Source organism: Micromys minutus (assembly GCF_963924665.1).
Source record: "Micromys minutus genome assembly, chromosome: 1".
Classification (NCBI taxonomy): Eukaryota; Metazoa; Chordata; class Mammalia; order Rodentia; family Muridae; genus Micromys; species Micromys minutus.
The window spans coordinates 224,745,623-224,756,373 of record NC_137969.1 but is presented as its reverse complement, the minus strand read 5'-3'; the positions used below and the strand labels follow the sequence as shown (position 1 = coordinate 224,756,373).

The window sequence follows — 10,751 nt, the reverse complement described above, 5'->3', positions numbered from 1 at the left end:
ACTAGTGACTAGAGGCCAGGGGTGCAGTTGAACTTACACAGTGTATGGGGCAGTCTCTCCTGAAAGTATGTGCCCCAGATGTTAATTATACTGAGCCCTGGAATAGGCCAATGGAATGTCCAATGTTTGGCTTAAAAAGATATCCAGTAACTATTTATGTAACAAGTGAGTGAACGGATTGACTTAACAGTTATATATTCTCTTACTGTAGGACCGGTTCTCTTTGAGACCTTCAAATCAGGTCTTAAGTTCACTGCCATGCACAAGCACATTAAAAAGAATGGAATAAAAAATATACCCATGTATTGAACACTTTGCTTTTGGGTGTGAACACTCATCACATCCTTTTAAAAGTAGAGACCTTTGATAAAGCTTCAGGGAAATTGCTCCCATACACCCCTGCATCAAGAACCAAACCCTTATTAGCTCAGAGGGAGTAAAGGCCCAAGTCCAAATCCTACATGGGATGTGGCCAACTTGGAGGCTGTACAGAGAGAATCATGAAAATGATTACACTGCAGACACCTCCTCTGATGAAGAAAGGCAAAAGGAATTGATATTACTCAACCCAAAGGAAGTGGGTTTCAAGTGTGCTCCAACCACTGTCACCCTGGAAGGAGGCTGTCAAACGGAGACAGCCATCAGCCACTCTTAGGCACCCAGGACCCCAAGAGGCAGAAATAGGCAAGAAAGTCCACTGGCTTATGGACGAAGCAAATGTGTGGGGTTGAGCATGCATCAGAGAAGTTGATTGGCAGGGATCATAGAGGGATGCTCTGTCTCTTGCCTTTTCTCTATCCTGCTGTTTGCACCATTAGAAGGCTGGAGACAAGACTGTCGGGCTTTGGATCTTGGTTCTAGAACTTTCCTTTGAACTGGACAGGCAGGAAAGACTAATGACTCTGGGAGGCAGAGGGGAAGAATATAGGGGCGGGGGGGAAGGTGAGACAGAGGAGAAAGGAAAAGCCAGAGCAACGAGGCAGCTGGAACCACATCAGGAAAATGTCGAGGTTGGCTGGCGAGCCAGCATCTGGAAAACAGACTGGGGGCTATATTTAGACTGCCATGACTTGCAATAATTTGTGTGAGGGGGGAAAAGGAAAATGTGAAGTTGGCGTTGTCATTTTGGGAAGGGAATGAGTTATAAGAAAGGAGCAGCTGGAGAGGGGGCAAGTTGTACATGAGGCCTTGGCCCCTGGCCTCTAGGAGAGGGTTGTTGAACAGTGTGGCCTGTCAGAAGTGAGGGATGGTGTTTACTGAGCCTAATCCAGCTCATGACCCAGCCCCAGACATGCCCTGTGCTCCCTACCAAGAATGTGGGGTGCATTCTGTGGCATGCCAGGCAGCTTGTCTCCCACAGCACCCAGATACTTCAGGAATGGTGCGGGGTGCTCTCTTGGGGAGGATCAGGCAGGGCTCTGGATGGGGGTCTCACTTGAACAGCACTCTGTAAATCCTAAGAATGTGTATACATCCCAGAGGCCTTTCTCCAGCTGGATTATAAATAGAGGATTAGTTCAAAGGCAGGCAGCCTTTTAAAGAGATGGTGCCAAGGAAAGCCTGCAAACCAAATACAGTAAAACCTTCTTAAGCTCCTGTTGGTTGATTCCAAATAGCATATAAGTCAAAGTCGCAGCATTTTCCTGGCTGACTAGGTGTCTAGCTGTCCTTTAGTGTCCTTGGGGGTCTGCCTAAAGTGATGGTGAAATTTCAGTTATCTAGACCAGCGGACATCACTTTAGATGGCAGAACATACTAGTTAGTTTAAGTTTGTTTTTGTAAATAATATGTGTCTGAAATGCAGCCATTTTGGATCAAAGCTTTTCTTTATAACTGTCATATAAGTAATAGATTTTAGTATAGAATATGCTGGGATTTTTTTTTTTTTTTTGAGACAGGCTCTCACTACGATCCCCAGGCTGTTGAATGACCCATAAGCAATTGATCTTTCTGCCCCCACTTCCTGAGTAGATGGGAGTATATGTGCCATCATATCCAGCTAGGATGCTTTTATTTTAGTTTAATAGTTTAAAACTCTGCATACGGTCATTTTAATAAGTATTAGTATATTATTATTCCAGTCACAGTGGGCCTTCAGATATGTGTGTGTATGTTCTTTTGGAATGGGTCTTTTTTTAATATTAAAAATATTTATTTAATTTAAAGCTATGTGCATGTGTGTGTGTCTATATGAGGATATGCTCATGAGAATGTGGGTAACGGTGGAGGTGAGAATTCAGATCCCCTTGAAGCTGGAGTTATAGGCAGTTGTGACCTACCCGATGTGGGTGCGGGGAATTGAACTTAGGTCCTCCAGTAGAGCAATGTATGGTTTGTCTTTATTCTTTTAAAAAACAATTGTCTTTTCTCTTCTTTTGTAAGCCAGCAGTTACTCTTTCCCTCCATACCAAGGCAGATAGTACATTGCCAGCAGCAACCTCACAGCCCATCCTTCCTCTAGTCTGTTCTGGATTGAGAAACCATCTATGCAAACTTATTAAACTTCTACGTGACCAAAAGGGTACCAGACAGCATGAGTAAGCTTCCCTATCCCACGGGACTCAATCAGTCAGTCTTAAAGGGCCACAGACCATCCAGTCCTCCAGGGACACAGTTGCTTTGGTTGTATGATTCTCTAAACACTCCAGTATGGGTTTAGGTGGATACATCTGGCTGTTTAGACACCTCTTGGCTCATCTCCAAGCTCTGGTCTTATTTTAGGTAGTGAGGTACACGGGTAGCTGTGTTCTGGATAAAGGAAACTTTCTTTCGACTTTACGTCTATATTCATCAAAACTTTGAATTTGAGGTCATTGGGTTTTTTTTCCTCCTAAACTTAATCATGTCAGTGGTAAAGGTACTGAGTTGTAAACTGGCTCAAAAGAAAAGATAGAAACTGGATATTCAAGGTAAATGAACACAGGCTAAGCCAACATAGAGGCTCGGAGATATTTAAATTTTTTTTTTTTTTTTTTTTGTCCTCCAGTAAGTAATGATCAGAATTAGTGCTTTATGCAGTCTCAACTAGCCAATCTTCCATCAGCAAAGAGCAGACAGTTTGGATAGAAAAATCTGACTAGGCAGAGGGAGTGGCCATACTGAATAGAGTATTTCTAAGCCTTCCTAAGGCTGCAACCCCCCCAGCCACAAAATTATTTTCATTGGCACTTCATGACTGTAATTTTGCTACTATTATGAATTGTAATGTACATATCTGATGTACAGGATGTCTGGTATACAGTCCCCAAGGGGGTCGAAACCCAGAGGTTGAGGATCATTGCTTTCTCTACTCTAAGGCTAAGAAACAAAGAGATCTGGCTTCACAGCCCCAGGCTGAGACAGCTTCATTAGCTTCCAAGAGACAGGAATCTCACAGGATTTCAGAGGTTGTCCTGAGAAGGGTTCTTCCAACTGGTTCCTGTTTAAAAGTTCAGCATCAGACCTATTTTGTTCTCCTACGGTGTCCTATAAGGGCACTGGCCTCTTTGCTGAAGGTATCCATCGTTGCCAGTTTGCTCCCGTACTGACCCGACCTGTTCTTACAAACTACACAGTCATGACCTCTGGCCAATGCCTCTCCTCCCTTCTTCACATATGATTAGGTCAGGACACCTGAGGGTGACCCATTTGTTGGCTAGCCAGCAATCATCGGTGACTGAGGTGGCTTGACACGAAAAGCTAAGCTAGGGTAAATGAAATGGATCTGCTCCGGGGAATCTAGAAGAAAGTGGAACACAGAGGCCAGTGGGGCACAGACACAGCAACTGGGAAGATAAGCCGCAGAGGGTGGAGTGGGGTCCATCTCAGTGCTGACCTGGCAGTGAACCGGCAGCCGGCAGCGGCAGCGGCAGCGGCAGCGAGGCATGGGCAGAGCAGAGGCTCAGCGAGGGACCACGTATGAGAGCCAGAGCTGAGCCCCTGCAGCTTGTCTTTCCCTGTGAGCCCCACTTATCCTCACGTTCTTGGCCCTGAAAGACTTAAGAGCTGGCTTGAGTGGGTCTCTGTCCTACTGCGACGAAACTGCTATGTTCTCTATAAATCGGTTGCTGTAACCCTTGGAACAGAAATCTAGATCCATCAAAATACGACCTTTTCTACCCTAAAGAGTTCTTTTTTGTAAACATTTTCCTCCAAGGACCTCTCTCACCGAAGCTTTAATTTTTACACTGTTATTCTCTGATTTAAAAGTCCAGCACCTCCGCGTTTCACTGTGCTGCTTGGTGCCAGGGTTGCCCTGGAGACCACCTGGGCTGACTTTGGTGCCCAGTTTCATGGTCATCAGTCCTAGGGCCGTGTTCTGCTTAGCCTTCTAATGACAGGGCTGCCTGCTGGCTGACACACAGTTCTGCTTCTTCCATAATATGATATTCCCCACAGGGGAATCTCTGTCAGCAAATGTCAATGCAGGAAGGGGCTTGGCTGTCAGCTAGGCCAACCCTGCCATTTTAGCAGCGAGAAGCCCGAGTCCTAGAGAGACTACACAAGTTATTCAAGGTTAACCAAAGCTGAGTAACAGTTTTTCCCTCTGAATGCTCTTTGCCACCCTTCCCCCCTTTTAAAGTGCTCCTTTGACCCCAGAGGGCATTTTACATTGTGTATATTCAAGTTCAAACACTTATTGTTGATTTTCTAGGGTTGATAGAAATGGTCAAGTGAGCTCAGAATGCTGAGGCAGGAGGATTGCCTGAGTCCAGGATGTTTGAGATTAGTCTGGGGAGCATAGGCAGACCTGATCTCTTAAAAACCAAACAGAAAAAAATTGGTGTGCACTTATTTCTCAGAATCTAGAGCATGCCCAAGGTAGAACGAAGCCATAGGTGAAGTATTTTGTTAAATGTACAAGTGAATCGCACTGGAACCTCTTTGTACAGCTGCTATACCTCTGGCTGTCCTGGGTCTCACTATGTAGACAAGCCTGGCCTTGAATTCAGAGATTCACTTGCCTCTGCCTCCCCACTGCTGGGCAAAACCACCATGGCCAGCTTGTAGTTGTTTGTTTGTTTGTTTGTTTTGTAAGATTAAAGAGGTACCGTGTGTCATTGAGTGGGGAAGGCTTTATTTTCTTTGAACAAAGCTGAGGCATAGTAGAGATGTGAAGGGAAAGGTGAATTTAGAATCTTACTGTGTGCCATTTCCAAAGAAACCTCTTATGGTTTAATGAGTTAAATGCAAAACACATTTTTAAAAGGAGGTGGGGCAAGGTGGAGGAACTGGCTCAGCAGGGAAGAACACTGGCTGCTCTTCTGAAGGACCCTGGTTCAGTTCCCAGCAACCACACGGCAGCTCACAACTCTCTATAACTCCAGTTCCAGGGGATCTACACCCTCACACAGACAAACATGCAGGCAAAACACCAACGCACGTAAAATAAAAATAACTTAAAAAAATAAAACCCTACACAGATTCTGAAAGAAAATATAAATGAACGGCATGTTAATCTCTAAAAAAAGGATTGCAGGCTAAAAACTATGAAAGACATAGGGATTGAGTACACAGAATATTTAGAGGGATTTACTTTGAAAAGTAATGTGAACCAAATTAAAAAGCAATATAAAAAAATCATGGGGAAATGGAGACACAAGAGTAATATTTGTTAAGAGTTCTTACAGAGAGCTAGGAAGATGGCCTAGTTGGGGAAGTGCTTGCTGCACAGCCGCGAGGGTATGGATTCGAATCCTGACACCCCTATAAAAGGCAGTGCTGGGAAGCAGCTCACTGGAGCTCCTGAGACAGCCAGGCCACCCAGTGGTGCATTCAGCTTTGGTGAGAGACCCTACTGCAAAAAAGAAGGCAGAGAGCCTTAGGGGAGGAAAGCTGATATTGCTCTCTGGCCTCTGCACACACAAGCACACACATGTACATGCAGGTCTGCACTCACATGTGCACACATGCAAACATGCAAGAGTTCAGATGATTTGATGACGACAACAAGAAGAACCCCAAACCAGAAAGGCCAATGAACAAGAGATAGAAACATGATATTCATAAACAGAAATGCAAACAGCTCATAGTGATAATCCAAGCTTTATGAATGACCATTTCCCACTATTATGAAAAAATAAAGCTTGTTTGTTCATTTGTTTTGCATTTATTTAAGTTGTGGTGTGTGTGTGTGTGTTTATGTGTGTGTGTGTGTGTATGCGCGCATATATACATGTGCCACAGTGTATGAGTGGAGGTCAGAGTTGTGGGTATTGGTTCTTCTTCCACCAAGTGGATTCTAGGGATTGAACTCAGATCATCAGACTTGGCAGCACCCTCAGAGCCATCTTTCCCCTTTGTTTATTTTTAAAAGAAAGAATTGAATGTCCCTGTTCTTGTGGGAACCTGGGTGTTTCCATTTGCTGTTAGAGGAGAAAAAATTGGTCCCACTTTTCTAAACACATTGCTTTTGGCCATATGTGCTGAGAACACTGAAGATGGTCATCGGTTTTGGCTTACTTCTGGGAACTGTACCTGTGATGTGGCTGTTAGATTTAGCAAATAAAAGATAAGACTCCCAGTTAAATTTGAATTACATATACACAGTAAATACTATTGTTATTTTTTTTTTCTAGGCTAAACTGACTCCAGGCAATGTTTTGGGGGAATAGCTAGGATAAAAAATTTTTCATTGCTTATCTGAAATTTAAATTTAACCAGGCATTTTGTGTTTTATCTGGCAACACTTGCCTTAAAATTTTAATACTGGGTGTTTCTAGAGATGGCTTAGTGGTTAAGAGTGCTTACTGCTTTGCAGAGGACCAGAGTTCAGGTGCCAACACCCTTGTTTGGTAGGCTACAACTGTCTATAAGTCCAGCTCCAGGGGACCCAGCATCTTCTTCTGGCTTCTTTGGACACCTGCTTATGCACAGGTATGCACGCATCACGCACAGACACACACACACTAAAAAACAAGCATGCCAGAAATGGTGGCTCATGCCTTTAATTCCAGCACCTGGAACGGGTCGTCAGATTTCTGTGAGTTTGAGGCCAGCCTGGTCTACAGAGTGAGTTCTAGGGCAGCCGGGACTACATAGAGAAACCCTGTCTCAAAAACAAACAAAAACCCAAACATAAATTATAAAGGAATTTTAATGCTGGAAGATATTTTATGCACATACTTGACCAACAGAAAATACTTAATAAATATTTGCTGAATAGTTTAGTTACAATATAGACTATAGGAAAAATCTAGAACACAGTGCTGATTTATGCACAAATCTTTGTGGCAGTTTCATTTTCTGTTTTTGACATAGTCTTGCCAAGAAACTCGGGCCAGCTCTGAACCCATCTTTCTCCTACCTCAGATTCTAAAGTGTTGAAATTGCAGGTTTAATATTAAAAGATAAAAAGAATGCAAGCTATTGAGAGAACCATACAGTGTTCTCAGACCACAAAATGGATTCAGAAACCAATAGCAGAAAAATAACTGGGACATCTTCAAACACTTGAGGCTTAAATACCAGGCTGGAGAGACGACTCGACTCAAAAGGAAAATCCCAAGAGAAATTTAAAGGTTCTCAAACATAAATGAAAATAGAGATCTCTCTGGTAGCGTCTTCTAACAGCTGGTGGAGCAGGTCGCAGGAATCTCTTCTTCCCTTCAGTCATGGCCTGTGGTCTGGATGCCAGCAACCTGAATCTTAAACCTGGGAAGTGCCTCAGAGTTTAAGGAGAAATGATTCCCGATGCCAAGAGCTTATGTTGAACCTTGGGAACGACAACAAAAACTGTGCCTACACTTCAACCCCTGCGTCATGGCCCATGGGGACGCCAACACCATTGTGTGCAACATCAAGGACGATGGAACCTGGAGAACCTAAACACCAGGAGCCTACCTTCCCCTTCCATGCTGGGAGCATCGTGGAAGAGTACATCACTTTAACCAGGCTGACCTGACTATCAAGCTTCCAGACAGCCATGAGTTTAATTTCCCCAACCACCCCAACATGGAGCCCAGCAACTACATGGCAGCAGATGGTGACTGCAAGATTCAGTGTGTGGGCTTTGAGTGAAGTCAGCCAGCTCGTAGCCCTCAATAGAGGCAGCTGCCTCTGTTCCCTGTAAACAAACAAAAATTGAAAATCCAACTTATCACAATGTGTGGATTGGAATTGTTCAATTTTCTGGAAGATATAAGCAGGTAAAACTCATACAAGAAGAAATATAGAAACTGGTAGACATGTAGCTATTTGGCAGATTAAATCAATAATTAAGAATCTTTCAAAACAAAAGGCAAAACAGGTTTATAATGGTCTACTGATAGATTTTACCAAATACTTAAGGAAGAAATTACACAAATTTTGTACAGTAACTTTTAGGAGATAGGGAGAAAAGGGGAATAGCCCTTTCTAAATAATTAATAATGCCAATGTCACCAAAAGCTAGACTGTGAGGCAGAAAAAGGAGATTGATCATTTCCCATGAACATAGATTCTAAAATATTCAGTGCAATTTTTATCAAACCAAACCCAGCAATATATAATATATATATTAAAATTTAGTGGAATTTCTCTCAGCAATTTGAAGCTGTTCAACTTGTAAAAATTAATAAAAATGGCATCAATTACTTCAATACCTAAAAAAAAAATAAAAATCATATGATCATATCAACAGCTGACAAAGAACAACTGTCAAAATTCAGTGCTTGGGCAGTTGATACATCTTAGTTGATAGAGTGTTTGTCTGGCATTCACAAAGCCTGGGGTGCCCTATGTAGCACCATAAAAACAAGCCATCGGGGAACACTTCTGTAATATGAACACTTGGGAGGTAGACGCAGGAGGATCAGAAGATCAAGGTCATCCTTGATTGTAGCAAGTTTGAAGTCAGTCTGGGATATACATGACACCCACAACCAACCAATCAACAAACCAACCAACCAACCAACCAATCAACAAACCAACCAACCAACCAACCTACCAATCAACAAACCAACCAACCAACCAACCAACCAACCAACCAACCAACCAACTCACTAGCCAATTAACAAGCAAACAGTCTAACACTCTATCCCTGACCCTTCTCCCCAAAATTCTGTAAATTAGGAACAAGGGGTTATTTCCTCAACCGAAAAAGGTATCTACAAAGAGCCACATAGCTAACAACTTAATGATAAGAAACTCAAAGCTTTCTATCCAAGAGAAGGAACAAAAGAAGCCCCAGCCCACTGCTTTTCAACACTGTACTAGAAGTCATAGGGAATGTGTTAAAACATGAAAAGGAAATAGAATGCTTGCAGATTAGAAAGGAAGAAATAAACTTATTTTTGTTGCAGGTGACATGAGTCATAGAGAAAATCCAATAGAATTGACAAAGAACTAGAACCCACACATGATTACAAGGTTAACACAAAACTATAACCTGCCTCCCTGTATACCAGCAATGAACAGAGGATTTGAAGTCAACCCCATTAGCATAGGGCAGGCATGTGGGATGCACATGTACATAGTTGGCATAATTATATATAGTCACTACTGGGGCTATTTATAGTCAGTGTCATCAGACTAACACACACACTCTGGTCATCTCTGCCAAAAGACATCCAAAGAAGTATTCTGGTCACAGAAATGGAGGTAAAGGTTAGGAGTGGTGTTTCTCTGTATGTATTAAATTAGGAGGAGGATGAGTCAGGGAAAGGAAGCAATAGGAGGGGACAGAGAGAAAACACAGCAGTGACCCAGAAGATCCCATGTTCTTTTCAAGGGTATATCCTCAGCTTCCTAACTTCCTTTCATTAGACTCTACCACTTCTGGTTTTCTTTTTCTTTTTCTTTTCTTTTTTTATCCTAGTCTAATATGTATGCTTGAAACAGGATCTCATGCAGCTGCAACTGGCCTTGAACTTCTGATCAACATTCCGAGTGCTAGAATCACTGGGAAAGGCCACCACACTTCTTAAGCTGTGCTGGCAATCCAACCCAGGGCTTCCTGCCTGCTGGGGAAGCATTCTCTCAACAGAGCTACATTCTAGCCCTAGGCCCTACCTCTTAAACATTCTACTGTCTCCCAGTAATGCTATGGCCAGGTGCATTGTACTGGTAAATTTTCATTTGGTTCTACACTCGTGGTGCATGGTTGTCCCTCATCCTATTTCAAACCCAAGCATGTTAATCTCAAAGTGTCCTCCAATGCCCTAGTCTCAGGGTGGGCTGCTTAACTCTGTGACAGAGAGGGAAGAAAATGGCCAAACAGGCCAAGACTATAAACACTATGTCCTTGAAAGCAACTAGAAGTTAAGTCAATTCCAACAGAGGGGTCTATTGTTGATTTCATGATATTAGAAGTATCTGCAGTGCAAAAGGGGAAGGAGCTCACCCACGGAGAGAGAGCTTAGCTGAGAACTCTAGCTGACTGCCTCAACTTCCCTGGTTTCTGTTGGATGCGTAAGTGCCTGCTAAGATTTGAAGATGCTATCTCTTGTCTCTCTGTCTCTTTCTCTGTTTCGTCTCCTTCTCCTCTTTTACTCTGGCTTGTTTCATTTTTTTTCTTTCAGTTTGAAAGATTCTAAATTCTGGACAAATACCCTAATTTAGACACGAGCAAGTTGCCAGGTTAAAAATGTTGAAATCCATCTGGTAGGACTGATCCATGACCACAGTTCGGTTGATAGACTCAGCTTCTCCTCCAGTGTCTTCTTGTAGAGTTGTACCTGATCTTGTTACCACTTTTCATCAGCATCCACCGAGAAGAGGGTGATCTTGTTTTTGTTTCTTGGCCAGGAATCGATTAATTCTGTAAGTCTTGTGAGAAGACCTGGCGAGGAGCC

The 10,751-nt window shown here is 42.9% G+C and overlaps 1 pseudogene across 1 annotated transcript; it reads left to right on the top strand.

Moving 5' to 3' along the window:
• The first annotated feature begins 7,592 nt into the window (after window positions 1-7,592).
• On the top strand, window positions 7,593-7,998 carry LOC308427671 (galectin-1-like; annotated as a pseudogene). The gene has a single exon. The product of its transcript is annotated as a galectin-1-like (transcript).
• The last annotated feature ends 2,753 nt before the right edge of the window (window positions 7,999-10,751 follow it).